The sequence below is a fragment of the Salvelinus namaycush genome, chromosome 7, assembly GCF_016432855.1.
Source record: "Salvelinus namaycush isolate Seneca chromosome 7, SaNama_1.0, whole genome shotgun sequence".
NCBI lineage: Eukaryota > Metazoa > Chordata > Actinopteri > Salmoniformes > Salmonidae > Salvelinus > Salvelinus namaycush.
Window position 1 is genome coordinate 53,289,659 of NC_052313.1, and position 19,666 is coordinate 53,309,324.

Genomic DNA, 19,666 nt, shown 5'->3' on the forward strand with positions numbered 1-19,666 from the left:
CTGGACGCTCATAGCTGGCTGACGGCTCTGGACGCTCATGGCTGGCTGACGGCTCTGGACGCTCATGGCTCGCTGACGGCTCTGGCTGCTCATGGCTGGCTGACGGCTCTGGACGCTCATGGCTGGCTGACGGCTCTGGACGCTCATGGCTCGCTGACGGCTCTGGCAGATCCTGTCTGGTTGGCGGCTCTGGCAGATCCTGTCTGGTTGGCGGCTCTGGCAGATCCTGTCTGGTTGGCGGCTCTGGCAGATCCTGTCTGGTTGGCGGCTCTGGCAGATCCTGTCTGGTTGGCGGCTCTGGCAGATCCTGTCTGGTTGGCGGCTCTGGCAGATCCTGACTGACGAATGGCTCTAGCGGCTCCTGACTGACTAACGGCTCGGGACAGACGGGCGGCTCTAATGGCTCGGGACAGACGGATGGCTCAGACGGCGCTGGGGAGACGGATGGCTCAGACGGCGCTGGGGAGACGGATGGCTCAGACGGCGCTGGGGAGACGGATGGCTCAGACGGCGCTGGGGAGACGGATGGCTCAGACGGCGCTGGGGAGACGGATGGCTCAGACGGCGCTGGGGAGACGGATGGCTCAGATGGCGCTGAGGAGACGGATGGCTCTGGCCGGATGAGACGCACTGTAGACCTGGTGCGTGGTGCCGGAACTGGAGGCACCGGGCTAAGGACACGCACCTTCATGCTAGTGCGGGGAGCAGGGACAGGGCACACTGGACTCTCAAAGCGTACTATTTGCCTGGTGCGTGGTACCGGCACTGGTGGCACCGGGCTGAGGGCACGCACATCAGGACGAGTACGGGGAGAAGGAACAGTGTGTACAGGGCTCTGGAGACGCACAGGTGGCTTAGTGCGTGGTGCCGGAACTGGAGGCACTGGGCTGGAGACACGCACCATAGGAAGAGTGCGTGGAGGAGGAACAAGGCTCTGAAAACGCACTGGAAGCCTGGTGCGTGGTGTAGGCACTGGTGGTACTGGGCTGGGGCGGGGAGGTAGCGCCGGAAATACCGGACCGTGCAAGCGTACTGGCTCCCTTGAGCATTGAGCCTGCCCAACCTTACCTGGTTGAATGCTCCCCGTCGCCCGACCAGTGCGGGGAGGTGGAATAACCCGCACCGGGCTATGTAGGCGAACCGGGGACACCATGCGTAAGGCTGGTGCCATGTATGCCGGCCCGAGGAGACGCACTGGAGACCAGACGCGTTGAGCCGGCATCATGGCACCTGGCTCAATGCCCAATCTAGCCCTACCAGTGCGGGGAGGTGGAATAACCCGCACCGGGCTATGCACACGTACAGGAGACACCGTGCGCTCTACTGCGTAACACGGCGTCTGCCCGTACTCCCGCTCTCCACGGTTAGCCTGGGAAGTGGGCGCAGGTCTCCTACCTGCCCTTGGCCCACTACCTCTTAGCCCCCTCCCCAATACATTTTTGGGGTTTCTTCACGGGCTTCCGTGCTAGCCGCGTACCTTCATAAATCCGGTCTCTCTCTCCCGTTGCCTCCGCTCTCCTAATCGCCTCCAGCTGTTCCCATGGAAGGCGATCTCTTCCAGCTCGGATCTCCTCCCATGTGTAGCAACCTTTTCCATTTAACACGTCCTCCCATGTCCACTGCTCGAACTCACGCTGCTTGGTTCTGGATCGGTGGGTGGTTCTGTAACGGTTCTCCTCTTCCTCTTCATCCGAAGAGGAGGAGCATGGATTGAACCAAGACGCAGCGTGATACTTAGACATGATATTTATTTAGACACGACAAAACAACGAAGACAAAAAACGAACTATACTTGAATTAACTAACAAAATAACAAAACGAATGTAGACAAACCTGAACATACGAACTTACATAAAACACGAAGAACGCACAACAGGAAAAATGACTACATAAAACGATGAACGAACGAAACAGTCCCGTATGGTGCAACAAACACTGACACAGGAAACAACCACCCACAAACAAACAATGTGACACCACCTACCTTAATATGATTCTCAATCAGAGGAGATGAAAACCACCTGCCTCTAATTGAGAACCATATTAGGTACCCATTAACCAACATAGAAACAGAAAACATAGACTGCCCACCCAAACTCACGTCCTGACCAACTAACACATACAAAACTAACAGAAAACAGGTCAGGAACGTGACAGCCACCTTCTCCTCCCTCCTGAATCCTCCTCCCCCCCCCCTCCTCCCTCTCTGCGGATGACTTCGTCAACCATTTTGAAAAGAAGGTCGACGACATCCGATCCTCGTTTGCTAAGTCAAACGACACCGCTGGTTCTGCTCACACTGCCCTACCCTGTGCTTTGACCTCTTTCTCCCCTCTCTCTCCAGATGAAATCTCGCGTCTTGTGACGGCCGGCCGCCCAACAACCTGCCCGCTTGACCCTATCCCCTCCTCTCTTCTCCAGACCATTTTCCTTACCTCACCTCACTCATCAACTCATCCTTGACCGCTGGCTACGTCCCTTCCGTCTTCAAGAGAGCGAGAGTTGCACCCCTTCTGAAAAAACCTACACTCGATCCCTCCGATGTCAACAACTACAGACCAGTATCCCTTCTTTCTTTTCTCTCCAAAACTCTTGAACGTGCCGTCCTTGGCCAGCTCTCCTGCTATCTCTCTCAGAATGACCTTCTTGATCCAAATCAGTCAGGTTTCAAGACTAGTCATTCAACTGAGACTGCTCTTCTCTGTGTCACGGAGGCGCTCCGCACTGCTAAAGCTAACTCTCTCTCCTCTGCTCTCATCCTTCTAGACCTATCGGCTGCCTTTGATACTGTGAACCATCAGATCCTCCTCTCCACCCTCTCCGAGTTGGGCATCTCCGGCGCGGCCCACGCTTGGATTGCGTCCTAACTGACAGGTCGCTCCTACCAGGTGGCGTGGCGAGAATCTGTCTCCGCACCACGTGCTCTCACCACTGGTGTCCCCCAGGGCTCTGTTCTAGGCCCTCTCCTATTCTCGCTATACACCAAGTCACTTGGCTCTGTCATATCCTCACATGGTCTCTCCTATCATTGCTATGCAGACGACACACAATTAATCTTCTCCTTTCCCCCTTCTGATAACCAGGTGGCGAATCGCATCTCTGCATGTCTGGCAGACATATCAGTGTGGATGACGGATCACCACCTCAAGCTGAACCTCGGCAAGACGGAGCTGCTCTTCCTCCCGGGGAAGGACTGCCCGTTCCATGATCTCGCCATCACGGTTGACAACTCCATTGTGTCCTCCTCCCAGAGCGCTAAGAACCTTGGCGTGATCCTGGACAACACCCTGTCGTTCTCAACTAACATCAAGGCGGTGGCCCGTTCCTGTAGGTTCATGCTCTACAACATTCGCAGAGTACGACCCTGCCTCACACAGGAAGCGGCGCAGGTCCTAATCCAGGCACTTGTCATCTCCCGTCTGGATTACTGCAACTCGCTGTTGGCTGGGCTCCCTGCCTGTGCCATTAAACCCCTACAACTCATCCAGAACGCCGCAGCCCGTCTGGTGTTCAACCTTCCCAAGTTCTCTCACGTCACCCCGCTCCTCCGCTCTCTCCACTGGCTTCCAGTTGAAGCTCGCATCCGCTACAAGACCATGGTGCTTGCCTACGGAGCTGTGAGGGGAACGGCACCTCCGTACCTTCAGGCTCTGATCAGGCCCTACACCCAAACAAGGGCACTGCGTTCATCCACCTCTGGCCTGCTCGCCTCCCTACCTCTGAGGAAGTACAGTTCCCGCTCAGCCCAGTCAAAACTGTTCGCTGCTCTGGCACCCCAATGGTGGAACAAACTCCCTCACGACGCCAGGTCAGCGGAGTCAATCACCACCTTCCGGAGACACCTGAAACCCCACCTCTTTAAGGAATACCTAGGATAGGATAAAGTAATCCTTCTAACCCCCCCCCCCCCTTAAAAGATTTAGATGCACTATTGTAAAGTGGTTGTTCCACTGGATATCATAAGGTGAATGCACCAATTTGTAAGTCGCTCTGGATAAGAGCGTCTGCTAAATGACTTAAATGTAAATGTAAATTGTGTAGGTCTATAGTGTGTGCATGGTTCATGGTCCATGATGTTTGACCATGACACTCTCAAAAGAAAGCCAGGACTGTCACCAACCACAGCAATATTCTCCCCTTGTCCCCCCTCCCTCCACCCACAATCTCCCTCCCTTAACTCCTAACCACGCCTTTATCCCCATTGAACAAATCCAAGCTGCCTCTGCCTCACCTCCCCTCTATATCTGTCTGATGAATGGCTTTCCCCTCCACTGGCTTTAATGGGTTGCTGTGGGCCTGCTGCAGTCCAGACTGGGCCCAGGCTCTGAGGCTCTGAGGCCAACGCTACGTGTCCTCTTATCTGTGCTGCGGAGAATCTAAATGGCTGTTTAGACGATGGATACAGGCACGTAACCTGAATATTGATAAAGAAAAAGCACCCCACATTACCCATTATTATCTTTAGGCTATAGTGTTACAGATGGAAGTTGTCTGTCATGAATCATCTTAAAGTCATGCTGGTCACCACCATGTTTGGTTTTACCATTGGGTGTATCATGCTGCATTTGAGGTTGGTTAAAATCATACGATTTTGTATGTGTGTGTATGTGTGTGTGTCCTAGAAGTGCCAGTCCTTAATATACCATAGTGGTATCTTGTTATTTATTCTCTTGGAAAGCCAGAGGCTGAGTCGTTACAGACTGTGTATTGGATGATAAATAAAGGGTTGATCAATACGGATGTCACCACAGTGCTGAATAACTGACAACCCACTCTCACCACAGTGCTGAATAACTGACAACCCAGTCTCACCACAGTGCTGAATAACTGACAACCCAGTCTCACCACAGTGGTGAATAACTGACAACCCAGTCTGACCACAGTGCTGAATAACTGACAACCCAGTCTCACCACAGTGCTGAATAACTGACAACCCGGTCTCACCACAGTGCTGAATAACTGACAACCCAGTCTGACCACAGTGCGGAATAACTGACAACCCAGTCTCACAACAGTGCTGAATAACTGACAACCCAGTCTCACCACAGTGGTGAATAACTGACAACCCAGTCTGACCACAGTGCTGAATAACTGACAACCCAGTCTCACCACAGTGCTGAATAACTGACAACCCAGTCTCACCACCGTGCTGAATAACTGACAACCCAGTCTCACCACAGTGGTGAATAACTGACAACCCAGTCTCACCACAGTGCTGAATAACTGACAAGCCAGTCTGACCACAGTGGTGAATAACTGACAACCCAGTCTGACCACAGTGCTGAACAACTGACAACCCAGTCTCACCACAGTGCTGAATAACTGACAACCCAGTCTCACCCCAGTGGTGAATAACTGACAACCCAGTCTCACCACAGTGCTGAATAACTGACAACCCAGTCTCACCACAGTGGTGAATAACTGACAACCCAGTCTGACCACAGTGCTGAATAACTGACAACCCAGTCTCACCACAGTGCTGAATAACTGACAACCCGCTCTCACCACAGTGCTGAATAACTGACAACCCAGTCTGACCACAGTGCTGAATAACTGACAACCCAGTCTCACAACAGTGCTGAATAACTGACAACCCAGTCTCACCACAGTGGTGAATAACTGACAACCCAGTCTGACCACAGTGCTGAATAACTGACAACCCAGTCTCACCACAGTGCTGAATAACTGACAACCCGGTCTCACCACAGTGCTGAATAACTGACAACCCAGTCTCACCACCGTGCTGAATAACTGACAACCCAGTCTCACCACAGTGGTGAATAACTGACAACCCAGTCTCACCACAGTGCTGAATAACTGACAAGCCAGTCTGACCACAGTGGTGAATAACTGACAACCCAGTCTGACCACAGTGCTGAACAACTGACAACCCAGTCTCACCACAGTGCTGAATAACTGACAACCCAGTCTCACCACCGTGCTGAATAACTGACAACCCAGTCTCACAGCAGTGCTGAATAACTGACAACCCAGTCTCACAGCAGTGCTGAATAACTGACAACCCAGTATCACCACAGTGCTGAATAACTGACAACCCAGTCTCACAGCAGTGCTGAATAACTGACAACCCAGTATCACCACAGTGCTGAATAACTGACAACCCAGTCTCACAGCAGTGCTGAATAACTGACAACCCAGTCTCACAGCAGTGCTGAATAACTGACAACCCAGTCTCACCACAGTGCTGAATAACTGACAACCCAGTCTCACCACAGTGCTGAATAACTGACAACCAGTCTGACCACAGTGCTGAATAACTGACAACCAGTCTGACCACAGTGCTGAATAACTGACAACCCAGTCTGACCACAGTGCTGAATAACTGACAACCCAGTCTCACCCCAGTGGTGAATAACTGACAACCCAGTCTCACAGCAGTGCTGAATAACTGACAGCCCAGTCTCACAACAGTTCGGAACAACTGACAACCCAGTCTCACCACAGTGGTGAATAACTGACAACCCAGTCTCACAGCAGGAGGGGAACTGTTGTGCGTTAATGTGATGTGCGTTAATGTGCGTTGAAGTGAGTCATGCTGGGGGAATGGAATGGTAATGAACGTTGTCTTATCGACCAACGTATTAATGGTTGGAATACGACAAGGGTTGATTGGTGGTTATAGAAAACTGAAATGTACATTTTAGATTCATCCATCTGTCAAACTTTGGCAGACTTTTCAAATAAGTGTTTGAGTGAACACCTAACCGTTCATGAAACTTGTTATTATCAGAAGTTTTTAGAACAAATATGTTAAATAGACAGAAATAAAAAGAGCTGGAAAGAGAGAGGGATTAAGCTGTTTTGGTCTCTCTGGACTGGGTCCTGTCACCATTTAAGACCAATGAACACTGCTCCTCACCTCTCTGGGCAGGAAAGTCATCCAATCAAAACAAGATCCACTTTTACTCAAGTGGGAGAGAGAACACATTTTAATCTTGGCGAGGCTTGAACCCGTCACAGTGATCCGTGAAGGTGAGGCGTTATGGAATAACTCTGACTGATGAAGATGAGAGAGACAGAAAGAGAAAGAGAGACAGGGACAGGGACAGAGAGAGAGAGAGAGAGAGAGAGAGAGAGAGAGAGAGAGAGAGAGAGAGAGAGAAAGAGAAAGAGAGACAGGGACAGGAACAGAGAGAGAGAAATAGAAAGACAAGAGAGAGGACGAGAGATAGAGATGAAGAGATAAAGAGAGAGAGAAAGACAGAGCGTGAGAGAGAGAGAGAGAGAGAGAAGGTCAAGTTATCAGTGTAGGAGCATAGTGCCGGTGTGAACACAGACCAGTTAAAGGTCAGGATCGCTTGTTGCTGTCAGTTGTCTGGGATTGTGTCTGCGATATGAGACAAGCATTTGTGACACGTTGTCAGGGAGATACACCCTAACAAACCTGGACAGGGTGTACAGGCCTCAGTCAATGCTAAACTAAACAAACACTGTCTGACAATATACTGTGTCTTACATTTTAGTCATTTAGCAGACGCTGTTATCCAGAGGAACTGACAGGAGCAATTGGGGTTAAGGTGATTTTTCACCTAGTCAGATTTTTCACCTAGTCAGATTTTTCACCTAGTCAGATTTTTCACCTAGTCAGATTTTTCACCTAGTCAGCTCGGGGATTTTAACCAGCGACCTTTCGGTCACTGGCCCAACGCTCTTAAGCGCTAGGGTTTACTGTAACCTTGTGAAAAGTCCCAGACTGTCATCTCAAATGAGGTAAGCATACTGTAACACACCTGTGCTAAGAAACTCTTAACCTTCGTACCCAGGTTCAAGTCCTACCAGAGAAAGAGAGAGCTGGCTTGTGGATGAGATGAAGAACCACTGGCTGTGAATAACTACAGGGGAGAGCGCTCTGAAAGCATTCCACTTTCCCTCCACTCCTGTTCTCCAGGTGACAGGAGAGGAGGAGTATAGGAGGAGTCATTGAATTAAATGAGTAACCTTGAGCCTATGGTGGTGTATGAACTGTGACCACAATAGTTCATAAAGAGTGGACTGTGTGTGACTCATAGCAGAGGTCAGTCTCAGAGGTGACTTCAATCACAGACGCTGCCCAGAGAGAACCAGTCGCCTCCCAAAGTAACGCAGAACTATCTAGAGGTGACAGATTATGAAAAGCAAATGTATTTCTTGTCTTTGTGAACTATTTTGAAATGCCCAAAACAGGGGAATTTGAATATCTGGTGAGGACAAAAAGGACGTGCACAAATTAAGCTTAACTGAACATAAGTCCACAACGGGTAGGACAAGCAGAAAATCAGGTTGGTCACAGCTGTCAGACCAAATAGATATGACAAGCATGACATTTTTTTTGCACAAAAGCATCATTGCCTTTCCAGGCCACTTTTGCACCTGCTCTGGTGGAGCAATGAAAGTACTGTAGAACTTTCCTTGTGTTGAAAACATGTATCCCTGATGAAGCCTGATGATGACCTTTGGGTCAAGACTTTGCACAAACAATGGGAGCATTCAGGAGTGTGTGGTTATCTATTACTTATTTCCTGATTTTTATTTAACTAGGCAAGTCAGTTAAGAACAAATTTGTATTTACAATGACTGCCTACACCGTCCAAACCCTCCCCTAACCCGGACGACACTGGGCCAATTGTGCGTCACCCTATGGGACACCCGATCACAGCCGGTTGTGATATCGCTCGGGATCAAACCCGGGTCTGTAGTGACGCCTCTAGCACTGCAATGCAGTACCTTAGACCGCTGCGCCACTCATGATCCCATATGCATGTACTCATGGGACCAGCCAGGTTTCCGCTCAGGGCTTATTCCACTTCTATGAAGTCTAGAGGTCTATACCTGACAAATAAATCCACATTTTCAAAATCAGCCAGGAGTCACAGTATAGACGGGTTGGCTGACAACGTCACAAAAATGATGTGCACGCAGCAGAGGCAGAAGGCCGTGTGGTCAGATAGCTCTAGCAACAATGACCAGAAGCTGCCATGTGGGGAATCCTAGGTGGCTCTTTTCAGCTAGTTTCATCTGGTTCTTGATACCATGTCTTGTTTTGAGGTGTTTTGACTCATGTCAAGTCTATGCTAATACGGCAAAAAATCTGCTAGCTAGTTAACTAACAACTGTAACGATGAGGGAAATCCTGGCTGATATCTGGTCACATAGCCAGTTCATCAGCTCATCATGATGGTTCATCATGTTCCTAACTGAATGGGCTATATAGAGAAACAGAACAGGCTCTGTTCACAACACAAACAGACCCCACAGAGCCCCAGGATGGCAGCACCATTAGACCCAACCAAATTATGAGAAGGCAAAAAAATAACAATTTGACACACTGGAAAGAATCAACCAAAAAACTGAGCAGATTGGAAAGCTACCTGGTCCTAAACAGAGAGTACACAGTGGCAGAATACCTGACCACTGTGACTGACACAAACTTAAGAAAATCCTTGCGTAGGTGTGTTCAACAAGGGAAATAGTTTGCGAAAGCTGGCTAACATTAGCTAACATATTCCATTTGTTTTGTGCTAGCCGCGAGCCGCGACCGTCAGAGGAGGTAGTGTGCAGCGAACGTAAGTGTCCGTTTCAGGTCTAAACTGCCGCTAAAAAATAATCAAGTGGCCATGTAGACTTTCTACTATATTTAGTAGGAGTAGCTAAGTCATTTTCAGTTTGAATATTGACTCTAGAAAGCCACAGTAATCCTTACAAAAAGTAGCTGTGTGATGTTTCACTGGAACATATTGGAATGTTCATGAAATTGTTACTCTGGCAACATGCTCGCTCGCAAACAAAAGCCTTGTTGAACTCGCCTCTGGTCTCTTGTGGTTCTGTACCAGGTACGGAGGATGTTGGGTTACCATGACATCAGAGAAAATCTAGAATATTCACTGTCATTATTTACTGGCCTGGTTTAGGTGATGGACAATAGAATAGCATCATAGCATGTCACTTTTACCATCTGTCATGTGTGTGCAGGCCTATATGGTTGACTGTTGATGGATTGGTTGTGAATGATGTACTAAACCTGAACTAGGTTCAACAAAGGTGAAATAGCTTGCTTCTATTATAATGATAGTATACTGACTCTGCTCTCTCCTAGGGGTCTATCCACCATCCAGTGTCTTAAGGAAATGGAGAGACATCATAGCCAGGTTGAAATATGGACCTGATGGCAATAAGAGACAGATCATTAGATCCCCTGTGATAAGTGGCTCTGTACTGCTTCAGGCTAATGCTTCAGGGGTCTAGTCGTGTAAGTAGCTGTGCAACAAGCCTCCATATCTCTCTGCCTACACTCTTAGAAAAAAATGTGCTATCTAGAACCTAAAAAAGGTTATTCAGCTGTCCCCATAGGAGAACCCTTTGAAGAACCCTTTTTAGTTCCAGGTAGAACCTTTTTGAGCTCCATGTAGATCCCTTTACACAGAGGCTTCTACATGGAACCCAAAATAGTTCGACCTGGAACCAAAAAGGGTTCTGCTATGGGGACAGCCGAACAACCCTTTTGGAACCCTTTTTTCTACGAGTGTACTCAAGTAGGTCTCTGAACTTTACCTGCGTGCACTTCACACCATTTGCAATGTGTTGTCTGCCAAGTTCATCTACATTCATGAAAGCAAGGATGGTGATGGAAAACCTCATTGCTTGCCAGTGAATGGAGCAACAATCAAAGGACACATTTGTATTTTTTTTATTTTAGGACCCAGGGCTAGTGGCAATAATCTGAGTGCAACAGAACTTGAATAAAATAAACGGCTCACGTCCTCATTGTAGCTGTCACGATCGTCTTGATAAGAAAGAGAGGACCAAAGCGCAGCGTGTGCAAAATACATCTTTTATTTAGAAGAGGAAAAAACACGAAACGAACACTATACACAAACTGACGATCGTGAAGCTCCCTTGAGCACTGAGCCTGCCCAACCTTACCTGGTTGTATGCTCCCCGTGGCCCGACCAGTGCGGGGAGGTGGAATAACCCGCACCGGGCTATGTAGGCGAACCGGGGACACCATGCGTAAGGCTGGTGCCATGTAAGCATGGCACTTGGCTCAATGCTCAATCTAGCCCTACCAGTGCGGGGAGGTGGAATAACCCGCACCGGGCTATGAACACGTACAGGAGACACCATGCGCTCTACTGCGTAACACGGTGTCTGCCCGTACTCTCGCTCTCCACGGTAAGTACAGGGAGTAGGCGCAGGTCTCCTACCTGACTTCGCCACTCTCACTTTTTGCCCCCCCCCCCAATACATTTTTGGGGTTTACTTTCGGGCTTCCGTGCTAGCCGCGTACCTTCATACCCCCGGTTCCTCTCTCCGGTTGCCTCCGCTCTCCTCGCTGCCTCCAGCTGTTCCCATGGGAGGCTATCCTTTCCAGCCAGGATCTCCTCCCATGTGTAACAACCCTTGCCGTCCAAGACGTCTTCCCATGTCCATAAATCCTGTGTAGGTGGGTCCTGTTGCCGCTTGACACGCCGCTTGGTCCGATTCTGGTGGGTAATTCTGTCACGATCGTCTTGATAAGAAAGAGAGGACCAAGGCGCAGCGTGTGCAAAATACATCTTCTTTTATTTAGAAGAGGAAAAAACACGAAACGAACACTATACACAAACTAACAAAATGACGATTGTGAAGCTATACTGACAAATAGTGCTGACACAAACACTACACATAGACAATTACCCACCAACACCTAAATCCTATGGCTGCCTTAAATATGGCTCCCAATCAGAGACAACAATAAACAGCTGTCTCTGATTGAGAACCAAATCAGGCAACCATAGACTTTCCTAAACACCTACACTGAACACAACCCCATACATACTAAAAACCCCTTAAACAATACACACACCCTAAACTAGACAAAACACACAAAGACAACCCACCCCAACTCACGCCCTGACCAACTAAATAAATAAAAGAAAAAGGAACAATAGGTCAGGAACGTGACAGTGGCGTTGTGGTATTCCGTGCTCTGCGCCGCTAGCCTGCTACCTAAATGAATCAGGTTAACGTCCTCATTGTGGCGTTGTGGTATTCCGTGCTCTGCGCCGCTAGCCTGCTACCTAAATGAATCAGGTTAACGTCCTCATTGTGGCGTTGTGGTATTCTGTGCTCTGCGCCGCTAGCCTGCTACCTAAATGAATAAGGTTAACGTCCTCATTGTGGCGTTGTGGTATTCCGTGCTCTGCGCCGCTAGCCTGCTACCTGAATGAATCAGGTTAACGTCCTCATTGTGGCGTTGTGGTATTCCGTGCTCTGCGCCGCTAGCCTGCTACCTGAATGAATCAGGTTAACGTCCTCATTGTGGCGTTGTGGTATTCCGTGCTCTGCGCCGCTAGCCTGCTACCTAAATGAATAAGGTTAACGTCCTCATTGTGGCGTTGTGGTATTCCGTGCTCTGCGCCGCTAGCCTGCTACCTAAATGAATAAGGTTAACGTCCTCATTGTGGCGTTGTGGTATTCCGTGCTCTGCGCCGCTAGCCTGCTACCTAAATGAATCAGGTTAACGTCCTCATTGTGGCGTTGTGGTATTCCGTGCTCTGCGCCGCTAGCCTGCTACCTAAATGAATCAGGTTAACGTCCTCATTGTGGCGTTGTGGTATTCCGTGCTCTGCGCCGCTAGCCTGCTACCTGAATGAATCAGGTTAACGTCCTCATTGTGGCGTTGTGGTATTCCGTGCTCTGCGTCGCTAGCCTGCTACCTGAATGAATCAGGTTAACGTCCTCATTGTGGCGTTGTGGTATTCCGTGCTCTGCGCCGCTAGCCTGCTACCTAAATGAATCAGGTTAACGTCCTCATTGTGGCGTTGTGGTATTCCGTGCTCTGCGCCGCTAGCCTGCTACCTGAATGAATCAGGTTAACGTCCTCATTGTGGCGTTGTGGTATTCCGTGCTCTGCGCTGCTAGCCTGCTACCTGAATGAATCAGGTTAACGTCCTCATTGTGGCGTTGTGGTATTCCGTGCTCTGCGCCGCTAGCCTGCTACCTAAATGAATCAGGTTAACGTCCTCATTGTGGCGTTGTGGTATTCCGTGCTCTGCGCCGCTAGCCTGCTACCTGAATGAATCAGGTTAACGTCCTCATTGTGGCGTTGTGGTATTCCGTGCTCTGCGCCGCTAGCCTGCTACCTAAATGAATAAGGTTAACGTCTTGGTGTTTTCCATTCAGTGAAGGTTATTGCTCATATGGGTGGGAATGTGGGATTGGGAGTGGCTGTTCTGGAGTGAATTAGAGACACTGCACCATCTTTCAGAGGCGAGCCAGACAAAGCTGGAATTCACTGTAAGGAGAAATGATCCCACCTTTCTCTGTGATTTAGCTCGGGCAACGAGATGAAATGCATATCTTAAATCATGCACGTCGGCTGCAATGGAGATAATATTTTTGAGAACACATCTTGAACTCTCCTGATCTACTGTTGATATCGTTATGCTAGAAACCTTCAGATTTATGATACGTCTCTGCACAGCTAACACTTAGTTTATCTCAATTGACACATTCTTAAAGCCATTTTACACCAAGGTGCAGCCCTTTATCAATGTCGACATACGACACTCAGTATTCAGAAAGGGTCTTCAAAATCAATATATCATCTCTTTAGTCTCTCCTGAGCAAAAGTACATAAACATGTCTTCAGTATTTGGCGGAAAGTCTATTATGTGGAACACAGGCCTCATTAGTGTGTGTGTGTGTGTGTGTGTGTGTGTGTGTGTGTGTGTGTGTGTGTGTGTGTGTGTGTGTGTGTGTGTGTGTGTGTGTGTGTGTGTGTGTGTGTGTGTGTGTGTGTGTGTACATACACATATGCATTCCCTGTGGGAATTCTATGAAAACGGCACCTTAAAATACAGTACGTTGTCCATTCTAAGGCCCCAAACCACCTATGAAGCTAGCAGAATTCACCTTCAAAAAAGATGGCGGCACCCTTCCACGTTACCAACAGAAACAGATGGAGCCCCGACAGGGAGAAATGCACTTGACTACTGTGAAACGACATGAGTGTTCCCAACCATCTGTAGCAGATGTCCAACATGGAGGATGGAGCACAGAGGTCTGTATACCTGGAAATGCCAGATGGGCATTTGGGTCTGGCCCTGTCTATCTGTTCTAGGATGAACCAGGAGGACAGGACTAATGTTCACTACGGCGCTGCAGTGTTGTAACATCCCATTCATTTCAGATGAGAGTGCAGGTCACTGATGCATGCGTTTGTCAGTCTCTGATACCAGACCTTACAATGCATTGAAACAGGTAGACTCCAGTTGTTTTTGACACATTTGTTCCCTGAACCATTTATAATCTTGTATTTGGTTTTTGGGTATTGGATTTAGCATGTAACTGTAGCCTTGCCCACCGGAATACAGCATTACAGTCTACCAGTGAAGTGTAAACCCACTGCCCTGTAGGGTGCCTGGTGTTGACTAGGAAGTAGGTTTGCTTCCGGTTGCCTGTGTTTATTTCCACCAAGGTCATTGCTCGTAGGGAGAGGAACGTATGTGGGGGAGTGAGTGGGCGGAGACCAAGGGATGTCATTCATCACAGGCTCAACCAAACGCTCTTCTCCATGGTTACACCAGGAACAAAGCAAACTGCATGTTGATATCATAATCGTCTGTCCAGTTTACCTACTTTTTTCAGCAGGGGGTATTTGGTTCAGCAGGGGATACTTACTGTAGTTCTTATACAGTTATTGATTCAGTAATTGATTGAGTAATTTGCCTTAGTGTTCCACTGACGTCTTTGGCCGTGTAATCAATATTCTGAGGCTTTAAGCATCTCTCTACTTAGAACCTTTTACTGTGGGCTTGGATAGACAGATCAGGGCCTCCTTGATTAATATACCATAAGGAGAGACTAATATGGCAAAACAGCCGTGTGTATCATTCACTGTGCCGTTGTACCTGCCATGAAGCTGAGCAATGGAACTAATCGGCCCTTTTATAGCTACAATCTGTTGTTGTTGTAACGAAAGGGGTTTGGTAGTGGATTGATGCTAATGGACCAAGAAGACATGTTCCCATTGGCTTCATCAGTATCGTTTAATAGCAGCCATAGCAACTTGTTTGTAGCTGTTTACTCCCATGCACTGGCTAATGCAGCCTTAGATGCTAGTTCAAATACATGAGTAATGGCTCTGCTCCCACGCAATTTAACCAGTGAATTTGTGGGGGTGTTTTGTACTAATACTCAATGCAGTTCTACACTCTTGGAAAAAAAGTGCTATCTTGAACCTAAAGGGGTTCTTCAGCTGTCCCCATAGTAGAACCCTTTGAAGAACCCTTTTTGGTTCCAAGTAGAACCGTTTTGGGTTCCATCTAGAACCCTTTCCACAGAGGTAGTTATACTTGGAACCCAAAAGGGTTCTACTATGGGGACAGCTGAAGAACCCTTTTGGAACCCTTTTTTCTAAGAGTGTATAGGGCCTAGCCATTAGGAAGCAGACATATGTTATATGCACGTGCACGTGCACATACACCACCACCCCCCCCCCCCCCCCCCCCCCCACACACACACACACACACACACACAAAGGCAGACCTTTCATCATGTCTTTTCATCAGACCCCTGAAGCTTAATAGGAAAGTCCACATAAAACAGGAATCAGTCCACATAAAACAGGAATCAGTCCACATAAAACAGGAATCAGTCCACATAAAACAGGAATCAGTCCACATAAAACAGGAATCAGTCCACATAAAACAGGAATCAGCCCACATAAAACAGGAATCAGTCCACATAAAACAGGAATCAGCCCACATAAAACATAAAATACATTCAAAATACTAACATAGAGTACAGAACAGTTCTGGACAAGAACAACATAAGATATTATTACATCAAAATGAAAAGTCATGTCTTGTCAAGGCACCAAATGAGAGTGATCTGGGCATACTGGATGAGAACATGCCAAAGACTATTCTCATATCATCTGACAGACCTGGAAATGCCAGATGACTTCAAGAGTTTGGAACTATAAGGTTCTATCTGTATTTTAGTCAAAGTTCTGTTCAACGTTCTCTACCTATACAGTAGTCTAAATACCCCAATTTGTGTTGTTAAATTAAAAAGAATACAAGATAAAAATCGCGGACACCATTCAAACCAATGAGGGTTTGTATAGTCCCAAGCTCTCGACTTGTAAACGCTGTCTAATACAGGAAATGAAATGTGCACTTCAACTAGGCCTACTTGTGTTCTTGCTGGAGTCCATTTCTTCCCAGCCAATCATACAACTGCTCAATTCACCCACTGTAATAGAAACATCAAATTGGTGCCGATTACCACTTTATTTCCTCACCATGTTTTATTGTGTTTCATCACGTGAACATCAGCCCAATATAATTACAACTGGCAGACAGTCCATTGCTCACACAGAGTCAGTGTTCCACTGTCATAAACACAGCAGACAAGAGGCATTGGGGAAATAGTTTTATGAGTTGGCATTGGCTCCCTTCTTCTTGCCAAATGTTGGCACCACATTCACAAAGTACCTGTTATATTGGATCCTCCTCTAAGCCAGTCTTCTTTTTCTTCTTCTCCTGCTTGTCCACCTTGGAGGTCTGTCCCCTGACCTTCCCCACTCTGGCCAAGGAGCCATTGACTTTGCCTCCCAACAGTCGGTGGTAACCTCAAGAGTGCTGAACTCCAGTGCAGACTGGCCAATCACATCATCGTCCTGCAGGGGTACCCCACACAGCAAAACCACCTGGTCATCACAGGACAGTCCCTCCAATGCCTCAATATGAGCCTTGATGTGGGCGACAGTCTCTAGCCGAGACACCTCAAAGGTGTGGAGAGTCTGAGCACGCACAAATAGCTGCATGGTCAACCAAAGTCTCACAGTTGCAGTGCAACAAGCGTGTGTTTCGTCTGTAGAATGAAAACAGGAAGTGGCAAGAACACGAAAGGTCTAATTCAATCTACTCAGCTATTCAGCATTCATGATTAGAGCTAAACACAGGACAATGTTCTCTCGGGGGCCGGGCTATAGCTTATTTCCATAAATATACAGACAGGTTTCCTTTGCCTGAACATAACCTAATTACTTAGATCAAGCCAAGCAGGCGTTGGTGTGTTGTTGTGGTTCATGCGGTAAACATGCACATAACAGATGGTTAGATTGAATTAAGATCTGTTGCAGGCAAGAACACCAAGGGAACATTGTGAATTAGCCCTCTATCGTTTACCACGTAACCTTCCTCCTGTCTTCCTCCCTCCCTCTATCAACCAGTCCCTATACGTGTGTGGGGTCCACATGTACTGCTTAACATTGCCTCAGGGGTCCACATCTAACATCAAATCCAACTCTCTCATTAGGCACATAGTCTCATTTTATGGTGTTGTAGGACATTTACTTTGCTAGCAGTTGGGGGAACCATCACCATTTAGACACAAACTCTGGATTATAATCGAATAACTCACCCTTTTTCCTCTAAATCAGACCGGATAGGTGAAAGCAATGGGTTGCAAACTCTACCCAGCCACTATCCAGGCCCTCTGAGATCAGCAAGGAGGGAAATTCGACAAGGTCAGAGGAAAGAAAGAGAGGGAGCAAGTTATCCAATTGGAATGTAGCCACAACGTCCGTCCGTCGAGCTGAGCTGAGATATTGATTAGATCCCAACATTGCTGCTGATTTAGCCCCGGCCGGCACAGCTGTAGCACCCATGTTATACTACTGACAGGCCATTCATCTGACTGTGAGAGCCTCAACGACCGCTGGTAGATCAGGCAAATTAATAATATTCCATTAATAATTGTCTATTCTCTCCCTTCTCCATGTTTCATCCTCCATTTATCCTCCAGGGCTAGTAGGACAAAGTATCTGAGAGCGATCCCAGAAATAAAACAGTGGTTAAGAGTCCCGACAGCCACAGGCGGTTTGTTTGTCTCTTTGGCTGTCAGGTGCTACTGAGATTGACCTAATAAACAATAGTCAAAGTCATGGGAACCAGTCCAAGTCGTCAGGTCCAGACATATTGTATTGGTGACACCTGGGAACTCTGAAAAATATGAGGTCATATCATGACGTCAGTGATCTTCAGGTTGGAAAGTCGGAACTCTAGAAAGAGGCCAGAGTTCCTGACTTGGAATTCCAACTTAGATGACAATTCAAACTATTTTTCCCAGTCGGAGCAAATTTTTTTCAGAGTTCCCAGTTGTCTTGAACGCACTGAAGTCTGAGATTTCCGAGTTCCCAGTTGTTTTGAACTTGGGTTCTTGGGCAACTTGGGTTCTGATAATGATGGTAATTCATGTTTGAACGTTGAGGATTTTACACATTACTTTGAATGTGTAAATGTGTGAATGTGTGTGTATATGCATGACAGAGAGAGATAGGGAGAGAGAAAGAGAGAGAGAGATGTCAATCATTCCCAAGCCTCTCAAGCATCCCCTAAATGTTATCTGTGATCTGAAGACATTCTCCTCTCTCGATCACTACACCATCAGCACACCTGACTACACTGGCTTCTAGAAGGTTCTGTAAATGTTAGTAGAGCTATTTTTGTCACATTTTAGTTCCATCCTGAATCTACTCACTAGGGGCCTCATCATGTTTTGGAGCATACATGCATGCGACAGTTTTCACCCCAAAGTTTGTATTTATAAAAACTGAACTTGACGTGACAATGTGCTCATCCTGCCGCAAACTTTAGACCATGCATACGCACAGTTTCTATTGGTTGAAGTCTTGCATTGCAAGATGGCAAAAGTATTCTAGTAATAGTAGACTTTTACAAATCGGGAATAAATATATGATGACACTCTTATAACAACAACAAAAAACATGTAGGCCTTGCTAAATATAATAACAATATGGAATCATTTGCCATAGTGAGAAAAGAGAAAATCGATTTATCTTTGCATTCTAAAATAATTAGAAATAGACATATTTCCTATTATTTATTGCAGAATAAATGTCTCACCTTTTCTGACTGATGGTAGCCTATAGGCCTACAACAAGTTGGAACAGACTACCATTCTTCATCTCTCATTTAATCGGACCCACGTCACAGTAGTAAAAAGATAAGCTATTTCAAGAATTCCTATTTTGCTCTATGCGATCCGATCCGAAGCTCAGTTTAACGGTTGAACAGACGGTTCACCTTTTCCAGTGACATTTGTAACGTATATGATATTTCATTTACATGCTGAAGAAAAATATAAACACAACATGCAACAATTTTAAGATTTTACTACGTTACAGTTCATATAAGGAAATCAGTCAATCAAAATAAATTCATTAGGCCCTAGGATTTCACATGACTGGGCAGGGGCGCAGCCATGGGTGGGCCTGGCCCCCAAGTGGGTGGGCCTATGCCTTCCCAGGCCCACCCACTGGGGAGCCAGGCCCAGCCAATCAGAAATATTTTTTCCCCACAAAAGGTCTTTATTACAGACAGAAATACTCCTCCGTTTCATCAGCTGTCCGGATGGCTGGTCTCAGATAATACCGCAGGTATATACCCGGACGACGCTAGGCCAATTGTGCGTCGCCCCACGGACCAAGTCACCACTTTTCGTGTTCGAGTTCAGTCACTGCGTGGAAACACTGCGTGGGATCATGGTCCCAACTGCTAGAGAGAGGATGGGCGAAGCGCGTCTGAGGAAGGCCGTGTGATGGCTGCCTGGAGGCTCTGTCCATCTCAGTGTAGTGAGACGAGACACTGGAGGT

The 19,666-nt window shown here is 47.5% G+C and overlaps 1 pseudogene; it reads right to left on the reverse strand.

Annotated features, from left to right (window-relative positions):
* Positions 1-16,420: 16,420 nt before the first annotated feature.
* LOC120051441 lies at positions 16,421-16,813 on the reverse strand (annotated as a pseudogene).
* Between the last annotated feature and the right edge of the window lie 2,853 nt (positions 16,814-19,666).